The following is a 15,587-nucleotide window of genomic DNA, read 5'->3' on the forward strand; positions in this document are numbered from 1 at the left end:
GGAAACATAGATAGGGCAGCCTAGAAAAGTAAGTGCCCTCCTAACCATACCCAAGTATTCTGAATTTGTTGGCAGTGCCCATTTTGTCTATGAGTTCATGGTGACCTAACTCTAACACTAAGTGGAATTTTCCTCCAATGGGATTTTTCCATGTATTTTACCATGAAACATTGATAACCCTAAGTCCATGGTGGTGGGCCTATGGGACGCATGCAACAGGTGGCATGCAGAGCCCTCTCTGTGGGCATGCGCGCCGTCGCCCCTGTCCTAGGCCTTCAGCTGGCTTTTATAAAACCTTTTCGCTTTAGGCCTCCCTCACTGTGTGCAAAAAAAAAGTTCAATAAATCAATTAATTTCAACTTCTCACGAGAAAAAAAAACGATCTTGCAAAGTTGGAATTAATTGATTGAACTTTTTAGTCCCACCCAGTCCGCCATTACCACTGCAGCCACCCCCACCCAATGGGCCATGCCCACCCAATTGGCCACACCCACACAATGGGCCATGCCCACCTGGCACCCGACATTACTTTAATGGGTTTTGGGTTGTAGTTTGGTCACTCGGTCTCTAAAAGGTTCGCCATCATTGGCCGAGATGATCTGACATCTGGTGAAATGAAACTGCTGATCAGTTGACTTTTCAGCTGGGTAAAATTATGATTTGTCTTCCTTGTGACAGACAAAGCTGAATTAACTTACCAAGTCTCATTCTCCTAAAGTAGTGTTTCTCAACTTCAGCAGCTTTTAAGATGTGTGGAGCAAAATTCACAGAGTTCCCTAGCCAGCCTGGGGGAAATTGGAACTTCTTATATCTAAATGTAGCTGAGGTTGAGAAACTGTCCTGAAGAATTGGAAATGTTCTCAAAACATTCCCCACTTTTGTATTTCCCTGAGATACTTTCTTCTTGTCTCCTTTGCAGGTATGAGTAAAACTAAACAATTCGGGGTTGGTGATCGCAGAGATCAAGCACTCAACAAACCCATTCCGTGAGATTGCTGTAGAGGAGGCTGTGCATCTCAAGAAGAAAAAACTTGTTTCAGAGATAGTTGCTGTAAGCTGTGGCTCACAACAGTGCCAGGTGAGAATGCTCTCCCTTGTGAAGGAGGGGGAAACAAATACCAGTTTCGGGTTCTTAAAGAATAATTGCCTGTAATTTGGTCTATTTTGCCAATATGATAAATATGAATAACAACAACAACAATAATAGAGTTGGAAGGGACCTTTGAGGTCTTCTAGTCCAGGGTTTTTCAACCTTTTCACCCATTGTAACACTTTTAGGATAAGGCAACATCCAAGTATCACCAGTCGCCCAGCAAGGTGTCAAAAACTTGACCAAAAAAAAAGGAAAAAAAATGATAAAGTACAGGTAGTCCTCAACTTACAACAATTCACTTAGTGTCTGTTCGAAGTTACAACAGAACTGAAAAAAGTGACTTACGACCATTTTTCACACTTATGACTATTGCAGCATCCCCAGGGTCATGTGATTTACATTTGGATGCTTGGCAACTGATTCATACTTATGATGTTCAGTGTCCCAGGGTCATGTGATCACCTTTTGCAACTTTTTGACAAGCAAAGTCAATGGCTGGGAGGGCGTGGCCAGCTCATCACTCAGGTTGCAGGGTTCCTGGGGAAGGAAATCTGTGGGTCTCTGGTGGAGGGGGGAGTGGGACTGGGGTGGGTGCCTTCCTTCCCTCCCTCTCTCCCATTGTCCCTTTCTTTCTTCTTTGCTTCCTTTCTTTCTTCCTTCCCTCCCTCTTTGTCCCTTCTTCCTTTCCATTGTCCCTCCCTCCCTCCCTTCCCTCTTTGTACCTTCTTTCCTTTCTTCCCTCCCTCTCTCCCTCCCTTCCCTCTTTGTCCCTTCCTTCCTTCTCTCCCTCCCTCCCTCCCTCCCTCCCTCCCTTCCTTTTCATTTTTTTTAATGCTGGTGCAAAGTTGAAACTTGTGCATTTAGCCCATACATTTAACCCACCCAAAACTGTCCCCTTCTGTTGCAGAACAAGAAAGGGGGCTTCGAGAACCAAAACAAACCAAACTGCCAGGATTTCCTAACCCACCTGACACCCTCCTGGGCGGGTTGCTTGAGCTAAGCGGGATCGGGATGGCCAAGAAGCAGCATCGGCATGCAAAGGAAGAGGTGCTGCTTCTGGACAAACATTTCCCTCCCCGCCAGTGTGCCCGATCCAACACCCCCCACACTAGCAGCCCCCTCCCGCCAGCAAGCTGACTCTTCAGGCTGGCCCATTTTGTCCCCAAGAGTCCCATTTCAAAAGAGGATGCCAAAGCCCCCGGCGCACCACGCAGGTCACTTTTCCCATCTCTGTAGGGCAGCTGCTTACCAAGATCCCCATGACATCCGTCCAGAGCCTGGAGAAACTCTTGGGGACGCAGCCGCTATTGCTGCTGCTGCCGCCGGCCAAGGGTGATGTTGAGCCCCGTGGGCCTGACACACAATGGAGGGGGAAAACCCATTGCCGGGAGGCCATCGAAATGCCAGGAGCCCTCCAGAGCGGTTGGGGCCAGTTCCAGGCTCGCCGCCCCCCCTCCTGCTCTCTTTATGGCTAGGCTTGTTCCATCCAGATGTCTTTTGCGCTCACCAAAAGAAGGGAGGGAGATTTTACAGACAATTTTAATATTAAAAAAGGCACAAGACAAGGATGTCCACTATTGCCATTATTATTTATTTTAACTCTGGAAGTGCTGAATAGAAACGTTAGACAGGACCCAGAAATTAAAGGTATGAAGATAAAATATGAAAAATATAAATTATAAGCAAGTACTAAGCTTTGATGTCACCTTTGTCCAGAAGACACTGCAGAAAGTTAACATTTGGAAAGCAGCAGGCCCGATAACATACCTCGACGTGTCCTTAGGGAATGCGCAGATAAGCTGGCTTCTGTTCTCACAGATATTTTCAATCTCTCATTGCAGCAGACAGTGGTCCCACGTGCTTTAAGACAGCCATCATCTTGCCATTGCCAAAAAAAGTCCACAATTACAGGCCTCAATGATTAGCGCCTAGTTGCACTGACATCCACCATTATGAAATGCTTTGAGAAGATGATAAAGGACATTATTGTATCCAGCCTCCCGCCAGCATTTGACCTGCTTCAGTTTGCCTACCGACCAAATCGCTCTATGGAGGATACTATTTTTTCTGTTCTCCATCTGAGCTTGAAGCACTTAGAGCAGGGGTGTCAAACTCAATTTCATTGAGGGCCACATCAGTATTGCGGTTGCCCTCAGGGGGCCGGGTGGGTGTGGCCTGGGTGGGCGTAGCCTACTGGGTGGGCATGGCTAGAGTGTGTATGACCTACTGGGTGGGCGTGGCCAGCTCTACATCGTTGGCATCAAGGGTGCCTATGGGGGCCTGGGCAGGAGTGGGACAGATCTGAGGGTCTCTGGCAGAAGGAGGGTCTCTGGGCCAGAGCCAAGGCAGTGGGGGCCGTTCCCTCACTGTTTCTAGGATGGCTTCGCGGGCCACATGAAACCACTTCGCGGGCCAGATCCGGCCCCCGGGCCTTGTGTTTGACATGTCTGACTTAGAGGAAAGAAATACATGTGTTTGTTGTTTGTTGACTTCAGTTCAGCATTTAACACAATCATTCCCCAGCATCTAGTAGACAAACTGGGCCTTTTAGGCTTAAACACTCCTTTGTGCAACTGGATTCTTGATTTTCTTTCCAACAGGCCCCAATATTTGGAAGAAATACCTCTAATACCATTTTCTTAAGCACAGGTTCTCCTCAGGGCTGTGTCCTAAGTCTGCTGCTGTTCACCCTGTTGACCCATGACTGTTGTGGTAGGTTTGCCACCAACCAAAATTTGTGGGAAAGAAACTATAAAATAACAAGGGCAGCTACTTATAAAGAAAATCTATATAAAATGTTTTATAGATGGCATTTACCACCTGAAAAATTAGAAAAAATGTTTAAAAACATGTCTAGTAACTGTTGTAAATGTAGGCAAAAGCCAGGCACATACTATCACCTTTGGTGGACAAAAATAGGTATGTGGTTACAGAAAATGCTAAGAAAACATATAGATTTTAAGCCAGAACTATTTTTTCTAGGTATAATTACAGAGAACTATGACAAAAATGTATATATTTAATATTACACGTATTAACAGCAGCGAGAATTACATTTGCACAGTATTTGAAAAATGAAGAAACGCCATAGGAAGAAGATATAATTAGGAAAATTTTGGATTGTGCGGAAATGGATAGGCTCATTGGAAATGAAAGGGAAAGAAGATACAGAATATTTTCAAACATGGGATAATTTTTATAAATGGCTAGAAAAACAGAATAGAGAGTACAAATGGAAGTTGTATTACTATTAATGTTAAATATGTGAACCAGACAACATGTTTATTAAGCACTAAAGATTTGTAACTATAAAGACTTAATAAAATATCTATATTTTAAAAAAGTTTAAATGTAAGAAGGCAAATATGACTGAGTAGGTATTAGTGAAATCTTATAAAATAAAATTTATGAGTGGAAAATAAAGAAAAAATGAAGCAGTTGCCAAGCATCCAAATTTTGATTACATGACCGTGGGGATGCTGCAACTGTTGTGTGAAAGACAATCCCAAGTCACATTTTTCAGTGCCATTGTAACTTCAAACAGTCACTAAGTGAACTGTTGTAAATTGAGGACTACTTTTTCAGTGTTGCCCAACAGTATTTATTTGCATAGTATTTGGTGCCGAATTAAAATCTGATAATTCTATATGTTAAAAGAACATAATCTATGTCGTGATCAATAATCAGAGGTTTTAAGACTACTTTTTATTCAGAAGCTTTTTGTTCCTGTTGTGTCAATAGTTAAATGGGAGTGGTGTTCTGGGAGCGGGAAACCTTGGTGCAGTTATTGGCTGTTACATTCTCGGCGGGAGATTCTTTTTTTTTTTATTGAAAAGTTTTAGAGTACATTTTATCTTTAACAATCCCCCCCTCCCCCCCTCCCTATCCCTCCCTGCCCCTCCCCCCCATTTCCCCCTCCCCCCCTCCCCGACTTCCCAGAGCTAAGTACAAGGTATAAAAACAAAAAACAATCATAAACATCCATATGCTACCAACAATAAACTCTTAAATCTATCGCTCTCTAGCTCATATAAGATAACTACAAGCAATATTAATATTACATATAAAAAGAAAGAAAAAAGAAAAAAGAAAGGAAGACCTATTCAAATGCTAAATGAAACTTTTTAGTCCCATATTTGTTCTGGATATAATCAATCCATTTTTTTCCACTCCATAATATAACGTTCTTGCGAATGATCTTTCAAATAAGCCGAGATCTTTGCCATTTCCGCCAGGTCAGAAACCTTTAGAGTCCATTCCTCTATAGTCGGCAGTTCTTCCTTCTTCCAATATTGACCTATTAAAAGTCTTGCTGCTGTAATTAAATTCAACATCAACTTAGTGTCCACAACAGTAGCATCTGTAATTATGCCCAACAAAAACAATTGCGGACAAAACTTTATCCTTTGCTTGAAGATCTTCTGCATATTCCACCAAATTTTTATCCAAAAAGCCTTAACCTTTTTGCAGGTCCACCATATGTGAAAATATGTTGCATCTTCGCCACCACACCTCCAACATTTTGGCTGATAGTTCGGATACATACTTGCAAGCTTTTTAGGATCTAAATGCCATCTATAAAACATTTTATAAAACTATTTCCCCTGGGCAGCCCAGCGGATTCCCCAGGTCCTCTATTAGAACCCCAACAATCCACTAGTGCTGCATCATCTGAGCCATCGTCACAAACAACTGGGCCAGAAACAAATAGCCAAGCAGAGGGCATACCTGTTGTCAGCAAGGCTAGCAGATACCCAGCAAGGGTTCATAAGCCACCAAGTTATTTGAAGGACTACGTTAATAAATAACATTTATCTGGGGGGGAAGGGGTGTTGTGTCAGTAGTTAAATGGGAGTGGTTTTCCGGGAGCGGGAAACCTTGGTGCAGTTATTGGCTGTTACATTCTCGGCGGGAGATTCTGAGCTGGGGATTGGTCACTGTTCAAAGGCACCTGAGTATATAATATGGGACTTAACGGCTGTTAGCTAGTTGACCCATGTGCATTCAATAAACGTTCTCTTGTTCACAACCTCACTGTCAACGCTCGTCATTCCGAACATAACAAGTGGCGACGAAGGTGGGATACGACGGCGGAACAATGAAGGAGCGGCGGAAAGCCAGCTGCGCGCAAGGCGGGAAATTTGAATCACAGTCAACTGAACTGTTGCCCGACCGAAAAACCTCAAATGGCGCAAGTCGGTTCCCTGAAGGAGTTCGACCCGAACTACCCCGAGGATTGGGAAGAATATGTCGGCCAAGTCGAGGGGTATATGCTGGTCAACGGCATAACTGACGAACGGAAGAAAGCGGCGGCCCTTTTAACCATCAGTGGCACACCGGTTTACCGGGTCGCCGTCGGCCTATGCCAACCGCTGCCAGTCTCCAGTGTGTCGTATGCAGACTTGTTGGCCAAATTAAAGGTCCACTTCACGCCGAAGAGGTCTGAATTGTTTTGGAGGTGAATATTCGAGAAGAGGAATCAAAGACCCGGCGAGTCAATTACACAGTTTGTGGCAGTGGTCCGAGAAGCGGCTCTGCGCTGCAAATATGACAATCTTGAGATTCGGATTCGGGATAGAGTAGTTTTGGGGCTGCGAGATGAACATTTACAAAATCGCATAATCGCAAAGCCCACCGGAGACCTACAAGAAGTCTTAGACGAACTACTCACGTACGAGTCTACAGGCAGACGAGACCCCCCCACAATAGCATGGGCGCTTCAGCTGAAATTAACCTCGAGAGCCATGTGGACAGTGGGGAGGTGGATTACCAGTGGGAAGCCGACGTAGCCGAAATCGCCAGAAGGTTCGGGAAAATGGCGGCGAGACCCCCGCGCACGGATGGACCAGACCAGGGAAGAAGGCAGCAGCGTCAAGCGCAACAAAGATCCCAGAGGGACATCCAGACCAGACCTCGCGACCCTGACACAAGATGCGGAAGCTGCGGAGGCAACCACCCCAGAGCAACATGCAGATTCCGTTCAGCAAAATGCAGAATGTGCGGAAAAACAGGCCACATCCAGGCCATCTGCCGTAGCCGACCGCGCGACAACCGTCTCCACGAAATCGACGTTTGGGCCGAAGGTAAGGTAACCCCCAGTTGTCGTGGCAGAGAGACCCCCAGACCTAAGGCACACACTTCCAACCGCGGGCAGGTGGCGGGGGTCAACCACGTGGGAACCCCAAGAATTAACCACATACTGAGGCCTAAATTAAAAATAGGAGTCCAATTGCAGGGTATTCCCTGCAAGATGGAAGTAGATTCGGGGGCCTCAGTATCCATAATTTCCAGCGACACCCTAAGGTACATTGAAAACAAAAGCGGCCGTAGGATTCCCCTTAAACCAACCAAAATCCAGTTAGCGGACTTCCAGAAAACTCCCATAGAAATAAAAGGCAAAGCCACCGTCCGGGTTAGGTACAAGGGGTTCAGCGGATTGTTAGACCTGTTAGTTACTGAAGGCCAGAGAACTAGTTTGGTAGGCCTCAATTGGTTCTCGGCCCTAGGAATCTGGGTTGGGGGAATCAATACAATCGAAAGTAAGACCCTCAAGTCTGTCTGCGATGAGTTCGCAGACGTGTTCGATGGGTCGTTAGGTAAATACAAAGGGCCCCCCATTAATTTTAATTTAGATCCAGCAGTTAAGCCCATTCGGCTTAAGGCCCGGAGGGTGCCATTTGCCCTTAAACAAAAAATCGAGGCCGAACTAGATAAGCTAGTAGGCCAGGGCGTGCTGGAACCGGTCGAGGGAGGCCTTTGGGAGACACCAATCGTCACACCCCTCAAACCGAACGGGGATGTGAGGATTTGTGCCGATTATAAGGCCACTCTAAATTTAGGAAAGAAAAAGCACGCTTACCTGGTTCCGACGGTGAAGCAGGTCCTCGCGACGATCCAGGACGGCGCCATCTTTGCCAAGCTCGACTTGGCGCAGGCGTATTTGCAACTTACTGTGTCTAAGGAAGCCGCCGAGGCTCAAACAATAGTTACCCACAAGGGGGCGTTCCGCGTTCACAGACTTCAATTTGGCATTGCTGCAGCTCCAGGCATCTTTCAGGAGGTGATGGAGAGGACCTTAAAGGGCATACCTGGTGTATGCCCTTACTTCGATGATGTCCTAATCGCTGGAAAAACTGAAGAAATCTTAGCTGACAGGCTGGAACAGGTATTGGGGAAAATTAGAGATGCAGGGCTTAAATTAAAAAGGGGGAAATGTTTTATAGGGGTAAAATCAACTGAATTCTTAGGATTCAGAATTGATGCAAAGGGCATACACCCTACAGAAGGAAAAATTAAAGCAATTAAATTGGCACCTGAACCCAAAAACAAGGCTGAATTACAAGCCTTCTTAGGGTTAGTAAATTTTTATCATACATTCTTGCCACATAAAGCAGCTATTGCTGAACCATTACATAGGCTTTTAGACAGGAAGACCCCTTGGCAATGGCAGGAAAAACATAAAATTAGCTTTCAAACATTGAAGGACATTCTGTCTAGCCAATCCACAGTCACGCACTTCATAGAGAATAAGCCAATTTATTTAGCGTGTGATGCTTCACCATATGGAGTAGGGGCAGTCATTAGCCACATGGATGACCAGGGACAACAGAGGCCTATTGCATATTATTCCAGGACGCTAACTAAAGCTGAACGGAATTATGCACAAATTGACAGAGAAGCATTAGCCATAGTGGCAGGTGTAAAAAAGTTCCATGATTACCTTTACGGTAGGAACTTCACAATATACACTGACCATAAACCCTTACTGGGATTATTTACCACAGACAAACAGACACCCCAGATCATGTCCCCTAGGATGCTTAGATGGTCTATCTTCCTGTCAGCATACTCATTCTCACTGAAACATAGACCTGGGAAGGAGATGGGCCATGCAGATGCCCTTAGCAGATTACCCCCTAACTGACACTGAGTGTGATCCAGCACCTGTGGGGCAAATCATGTCTATACACGAACTATCAGAATGCCCATTGACAGCTAAGGACATTGCAGCAGCAACCAAAAAAGATCAAATCCTCAACAGAATTGCAGCATGGGTACAAGGGGGGTGGCCCAATAAAAATCCCGACCCCAAATTCACACCCTATTTCAGAAGGAAAGATGAATTGTCATCACACCTGGGATGCATTTTGTGGGGCAACAGGGTTGTGATTCCAGAAAGTCATAGGAATGCAGTGATTGCAGAGCTACATGAGGGACACCCAGGGATTGTCCGCATGAAAGCTCTGGCAAGGAGTCATTTGTGGTGGCCTGGGTTAGACACAGCAATTGAGGGGAGTGTAGCAGGATGCTATCAGTGTCAGCGCTCTAGACCGGAGCAAGCACACACACCTGTACACAAGTGGGAGGTAGCTAGGAACCCATGGTCCCGCATTCATATTGATTTCGCAGGGCTATTTCAGGGCCTAACATTCCTGGTTGTTGTGGATAGCTACTCCCGGTGGTTGGAGGTAGTGCCTGTTAAGTTCATGACGTCCACAAAAACGATACAGGTCTTGAGGGGACTCTTTGCCACTCATGGGTTACCTGACGTGATTGTCTCTGACAATGGGCCCCAATTCACCTCTAATGAATTTCAGGACTTCCTCAAGGCCAATTGGATTAGGCATGCGACGTCGGCACCCTTCCACCCTTCCTCCAACGGTTTGGCTGAACGAAACGTCAGAACAACAAAAGACGCCTTGAAAAGGATCATCCACGGCAATTGGCACCAGAGACTGGCACAGTTCCTGTTGGCCCAGCATACAACGCCTTGCACGGCCACGGGGAAAAGCCCAGCTGAAATGAGGTGGGGCAGACGCTTAACCACGAAATTGGACAGACTACACCCTGATAGACTACCTGTGGAACCTGAACCGGTCATCCCGACCCGGTCCCTCAACATTGGAGACTTAGTCTGGGCCAGGAACTACGGACAGGGGGACAAATGGTCACCAGGGGTAGTCATTGACAAAACCGGGCCGCTATCGTACATAATAGAGGGGGAAGGGAATAGGGTAATCAGGAGACACATCGATCAGTTAAGAAAAAGGGCCCCTGAAATTGTGCAGGATAATATTGGAAAGAACGTCCCTACACTTGACATTGCATTCAGACAAGTCCAGTTAAGCGCAGCACCAAGCGGGGAGGGGGTTGGAACACAAATCAGGGCAGCGGAAGTAATTCCCCAGCATAGCCCAGCAGAATTGGAACTATTTCCCCTGGGCAGCCCAGCGGATTCCCCAGGTCCTCTATTAGAACCCCAACAATCCACTAGTGCTGCATCATCTGAGCCATCGTCACAAACAACCGGGCCAGAAACAAATAGCCAAGCAGAGGGCATACCTGTTGTCAGCAAGGCTAGCAGATACCCAGCAAGGGTTCATAAGCCACCAAGTTATTTGAAGGACTACGTTAATAAATAACATTTATCTGGGGGGGAAGGGGTGTTGTGTCAGTAGTTAAATGGGAGTGGTTTTCCGGGAGCGGGAAACCTTGGTGCAGTTATTGGCTGTTACATTCTCGGCAGGAGATTCTGAGCCGGGGATTGGTCACTGTTCAAAGGCACCTGAGTATATAATATGGGACTTAACGGCTGTTAGCTAGTTGACCCATGTGCATTCAATAAACGTTCTCTTGTTCACAACCTCACTGTCAACGCTCGTCATTCCGAACATAACAGTTCCCTCATATGCATTTTCCAAAATTATAGTTTATTTCTGGGATAGAAAGAGTGAGCAAACTATCTCAATGTTACATTGTTCAGACAAATATTTCAGGGCTCCTACTTCATTCATGCAAAATGCTTTTTAGCAAGATGGATGGATATAAGTTTCAATTTTCTACAAAACTTCTTGGTAAGACATTTATTTTACTCATGATCCCTTATACTGCTGTATTTTAGATCAAGATGGAATTGACAAGATAAGATAAGATAACCTTTATTGTCATTTTTTTACTGTGGGCACAACGGCACACATCAAAAATGAAATTTAGTTGCCCACTCTCAAAGTGAAACACATACATGACACACACCCAAACATGCTATATACAACATATGTATAGACCTACACCCCTACCTTAAATACTGTCCATCTTGAATATATAATGGAAGGAGGAAGCTTGAGAGTTCACAAGGTTAATGCTGTATGGAATGAAACTATGGCTGAATCTGGATGTTCTGCTATGGATACCACGAAGCCTCCTCCCAGAAGGTAACAAGGAAAACAGGTCATTTATTTATTTATTTATTTATTTATTTATTTATTAAATTTTTATACCGCCCTTCTCCCGAAGGACTCAGGGCGGTGTACAGGGCAATAAATATAAAAACGAAGTACAAAAGTTAAAAAACAATTAAATATTATGCCCGAATATAAACAGTAATTAAAAACCATGTTAAAACCCCAACCCTTAACCCATCAAACCAGGCCGGATTGCTCGAATAAATAAGTTTTTAGATCCCGCTGGAAGGAGCGAAGATCGGGGGCCATCCGGAGCTCGACTGGCAAGCGGTTCCACAGGTCTGGCGCGCCCACAGAGAACGCCCTCCCCCTAGGGGCCACCAATCGACATTCTTTGATCAGAGGCACCCTGAGGAGGCCCTCTCTGTGGGAGCACACTGGACGGAGGGAAGTTGACGCCGGCCCCAGGTGTTGCCGTAGGTAATCTGGACTCATGCCATGTAGGGCTTTGTAAGTCATTACCAACACCTTGAATCTCATCCGGAGGGCAACCGGCAGCCAATGCAGCTCGCGGAGCAAAGGTGTAACATGGGAGTATCGGGAGACTCCCAACACAACTCGCGCAGCTGCATTCTGCACCAGTTGGAGCCTCCGAGTGGTCTTCAAGGGCAGCCCCATGTAGAGAGCATTACAGTAGTCCAGACGAGAGGTCACGAGTGCATGAGTGACTGTATGCAAGGCATCCCGGTCCAGATAGGGCCGCAACTGGCGCACCAGGCGAACCTGGGCAAAGGCCCCCCTAGTCACAGCTCCAATATGCTCTTCTAAAGAGAGCTGTGAGTCTAGTAGGACCCCCAAGTTGCGAGCCCTATCTACGGGGGGCAGTAGCTCACCCCCCATGGCAAGAGATGGAATAATTTGAATTTCCCGGGATGCCGGCACGAACAGCCACTCAGTCTTGTCAGGGTTGAGCCGAAGCCTGTTCCTCCCCATCCAGACCCGGACCGCCTCCAGGCAACGGGACATCACGTCGAGGACATCACTGGGGTGGTTTGGGGTTGAAATAAAAAGCTGGGTATCATCAGCATACTGATGATACCCAACTCCAAAACCACGAATGATCTCACCCAGCGGCTTCATATAGATGTTGAACAGGAGAGGCGAGAGGACCGATCCCTGAGGAACTCCACATGAAGATGTGTAGTGTCCCAGATAATCTTACGGACCCTACTCAAGCAGTGCTTCTGTGCTATGTCCTGGATGGGAGGGAGGGAACTGCCAATGATCTTTTCAGCCATCCTCACCACTCTCTGCACCGCCTTCCTGTCTGAAGCAGTGATGCTTCCAAACCAGACTGATTCTGTATGACAGGATACTCTCCATCGTCCCCCTGTAGAAAGTGGTCAGGACAGGGGAAGGAAGATGTCCTTTTCTCATGCGTCGCAGAAAATGCAGGCACTTCTGTGCCCGCTTCACCAGTTTCTCACTGTTGAGCAACCAAGCCAGCCTACTTGTTAGCTGCACACCCAGGAATTTGATGCTGGTAACCATCTCCACAGGTGAATCATTAGTGCACAGAGAAGTGTGGTTGTGCCTGCCTTTTCTGAAATCGACAATGATATCTTTGGTTTTTCCAGTATTTAAAACTAGGCTCTTTTCCTTACACCAGTTCACCAACCCCTCAACCTCCTTGAGGTAAGCTTCCACCTTGTCATCATGAATAAGGCCCACTACTGTTGTATCATCTGCGAACTTCACAATATGGTTGGTGCCAAACCTAGCACAACAGTAATGAGTCAACAGGGTGAACAGCAGCAGACTTAGGACGCAGCCCTGAGGAGAACCTGTGCTCAAGAAAATGGTATTAGAGGTATTTGTTCCAACTCATACATATTGGGGCCTGTTGGTAAGAAAATTATGAATCCAGTTGCACAAAGGAGTGTTTAAGCCTAAAAGGCCCAGTTTGTCTACTAGATGCTGGGGAACGATTGTGTTAAACACCGAACTGAAGTCGACAAACAACAAACACACATGAGTATTTCTTTCTTCTAAGTGCTTCAACCTCAGATGGAGAACGGAAGAAATAGCATCCTCCGTAGAGCAATTTGGTTGGTAGGCAAACTGAAGTGGGTCAAATGCTGGCGGGAGGCTGGATACAATAATGTCCTTTATCAGCTTCTCAAAGAATTTCATAATGATGGACTAGGACAGGGGTCGGCAACCTAAAAAAGGAAAAGAGCCACTTGGAACCGGTTCCATCACAAATTAAAAAAAGTGGGAGCCGCGTGCGTGTGTCCATGCATGCGCATGCGCAAAAAATGTTTTGCGCATGTGCAAAATGGTTTTTTGCGCATGCGCGGACGCACACGGTTGCCAATTTTTTTTAAAGTGAGATGGAACCGGTTCCCGGTTGCCCGACGGCGACGGCCCGTCTGCAAAGCTGCCGCTTTAAGCAGATTTGCAGACGGGCCGCGGCAGCTTCCTCAAAGAGCAGCGCCCCTGCCCATTCTGAGAGGTGCGCGCGCACCTCTCCGAACGACCGGAGGTGCGCGCGCACCTCCCCAAACCTTTGGAGAGGTGCGCGCGTACCTCCGCGCGAACGGGCAGAGGTGCCGCTCTTTGAGGAAGCTGTAGCGGCCCGTCTCCGAAGCTGCCGCTTTCGGTAGCTTTGCAGATGGGCCGCGACAGCTTCCTCAAAGAGCGGCACCTCTGCCCGTTCGTGCGGAGGTACGCGCGCACCTCTCCAAAGGTTTGGGGAGGTGCACGCGCACCTCCGGTCGTTCGGAGAGGTGCGCGCGCACCTCTCAGAATGGGCAGGGGCGCTGCTCTTTGAGGAAGCTGCCGCGGCCCGTCTGCAAAGCTGCCGAAAGCGGCAGCTTCGGAGACGGGCCGCTACAGCTTCCTCAAAGAGCGGCACCTCTGCCCGTTCGTGCGGAGGTACGCGCGCACCTCTCCAAAGGTTTGGGGAGGTGCGCGCGCACCTCCGGTCGTTCGGAGAGGTGCGCGCGCACCTCTCAGAATGGGCAGGGGCGCTGCTCTTTGAGGAAGCTGCCGTGGCCCGTCTGCAAAGCTGCTGAAAGCGGCAGCTTTGCAGACGGGCCGTCGCCGTCGGGCAACCGGGAACCGGTTCCATCTCACTTTAAAAAAAATTGGCAACCGCGTGCGTCCGCGCATGTGCAAGAAACCATTTTGCGCATGCGCAAAACATTTTTTGCGCATGCGCATGCATGGACACACGCACGTGGCTCCCACTTTTTTTAATTTGTGATGGAACCGGTTCCCAGTGGCTCTTTTCCTTTTTTAGGTTGCCGACCCCTGTCCTAGTCCATCATTATGAAATTCTTTGAGAAGCTAATAAAGGACATTATTGTATCCAGCCTCCCGCCAGCATTTGACCCACTTCAGTTTGCCTACCAACCAAATTGCTCTACGGAGGATGCTATTTCTTCCGTTCTCCATCTGAGGTTGAAGCACTTAGAGGAAAGAAATACTCATGTGTGTTTGTTGTTTGTCGACTTCAGTTCGGTGTTTAACACAATCGTTCCCCAGCATCTAGTAGACAAACTGGGCCTTTTAGGAGAGGTGCGCGCGCACCACTGCCCGTTCAAAGAGGTGCGCGCGCACCGGGCGGCTGGGAGCCGCAGGAGACGGCTCAAAGAGCCGCATGCGGCTCCGGAGCCGCGGGTTGCCGACCCGTGGACTAGGATATAGTACTTGGCATGTTGATGATCAAGTATATATAAATATTTTCAAGAGGCAGATTAAGAACAGTAGCTTGAAATTAGGAACTTAAAGAAAATCATAGAAATCTGCTAGGGACTGCATGACTCAGCAATACTTGATATGACTTGGAATAATGACAATCTGAATATGAGTAGCAGCATGCAGTTAATACAGAAAGGGAAACACAAGTTAGGATGCAGCAATAAAATTTCCCAAAGCACCAAAGATAATAGTTTGTCTTTTACCATTCCTGTTTCTAGGCATCAGACTTTTTAAGAACTAATCAGGCAAAATGAAACAAGTGCAGAGAATGAGGATAATCAGAATACTGGAAATGAGGCCTCTGGGAGAACTTTCTACGTTAAACCTAAGAAGTGATGCATTATTACTTCTTATACTTTCAGCAGCCAGTAAAGTGAGGAAACATATGTTCTGCTCCTTTCTTCTTCTGGGACTATCCCAAATGCCAGTTTGGTCTAGTGGTTAAGGCATCAGGACGTTGGAAGTTCTAGTTCTGCATTAGGCACAAAACTCAGGTGGGTGACTTTGGGCCAGTCACTCTCTCTCAGCCCAACTCACCTAACAGGGTG

This window comes from Vipera berus (genome assembly GCF_964194415.1).
Source record: "Vipera berus genome assembly, chromosome: 7".
Classification (NCBI taxonomy): domain Eukaryota; kingdom Metazoa; phylum Chordata; class Lepidosauria; order Squamata; family Viperidae; genus Vipera; species Vipera berus.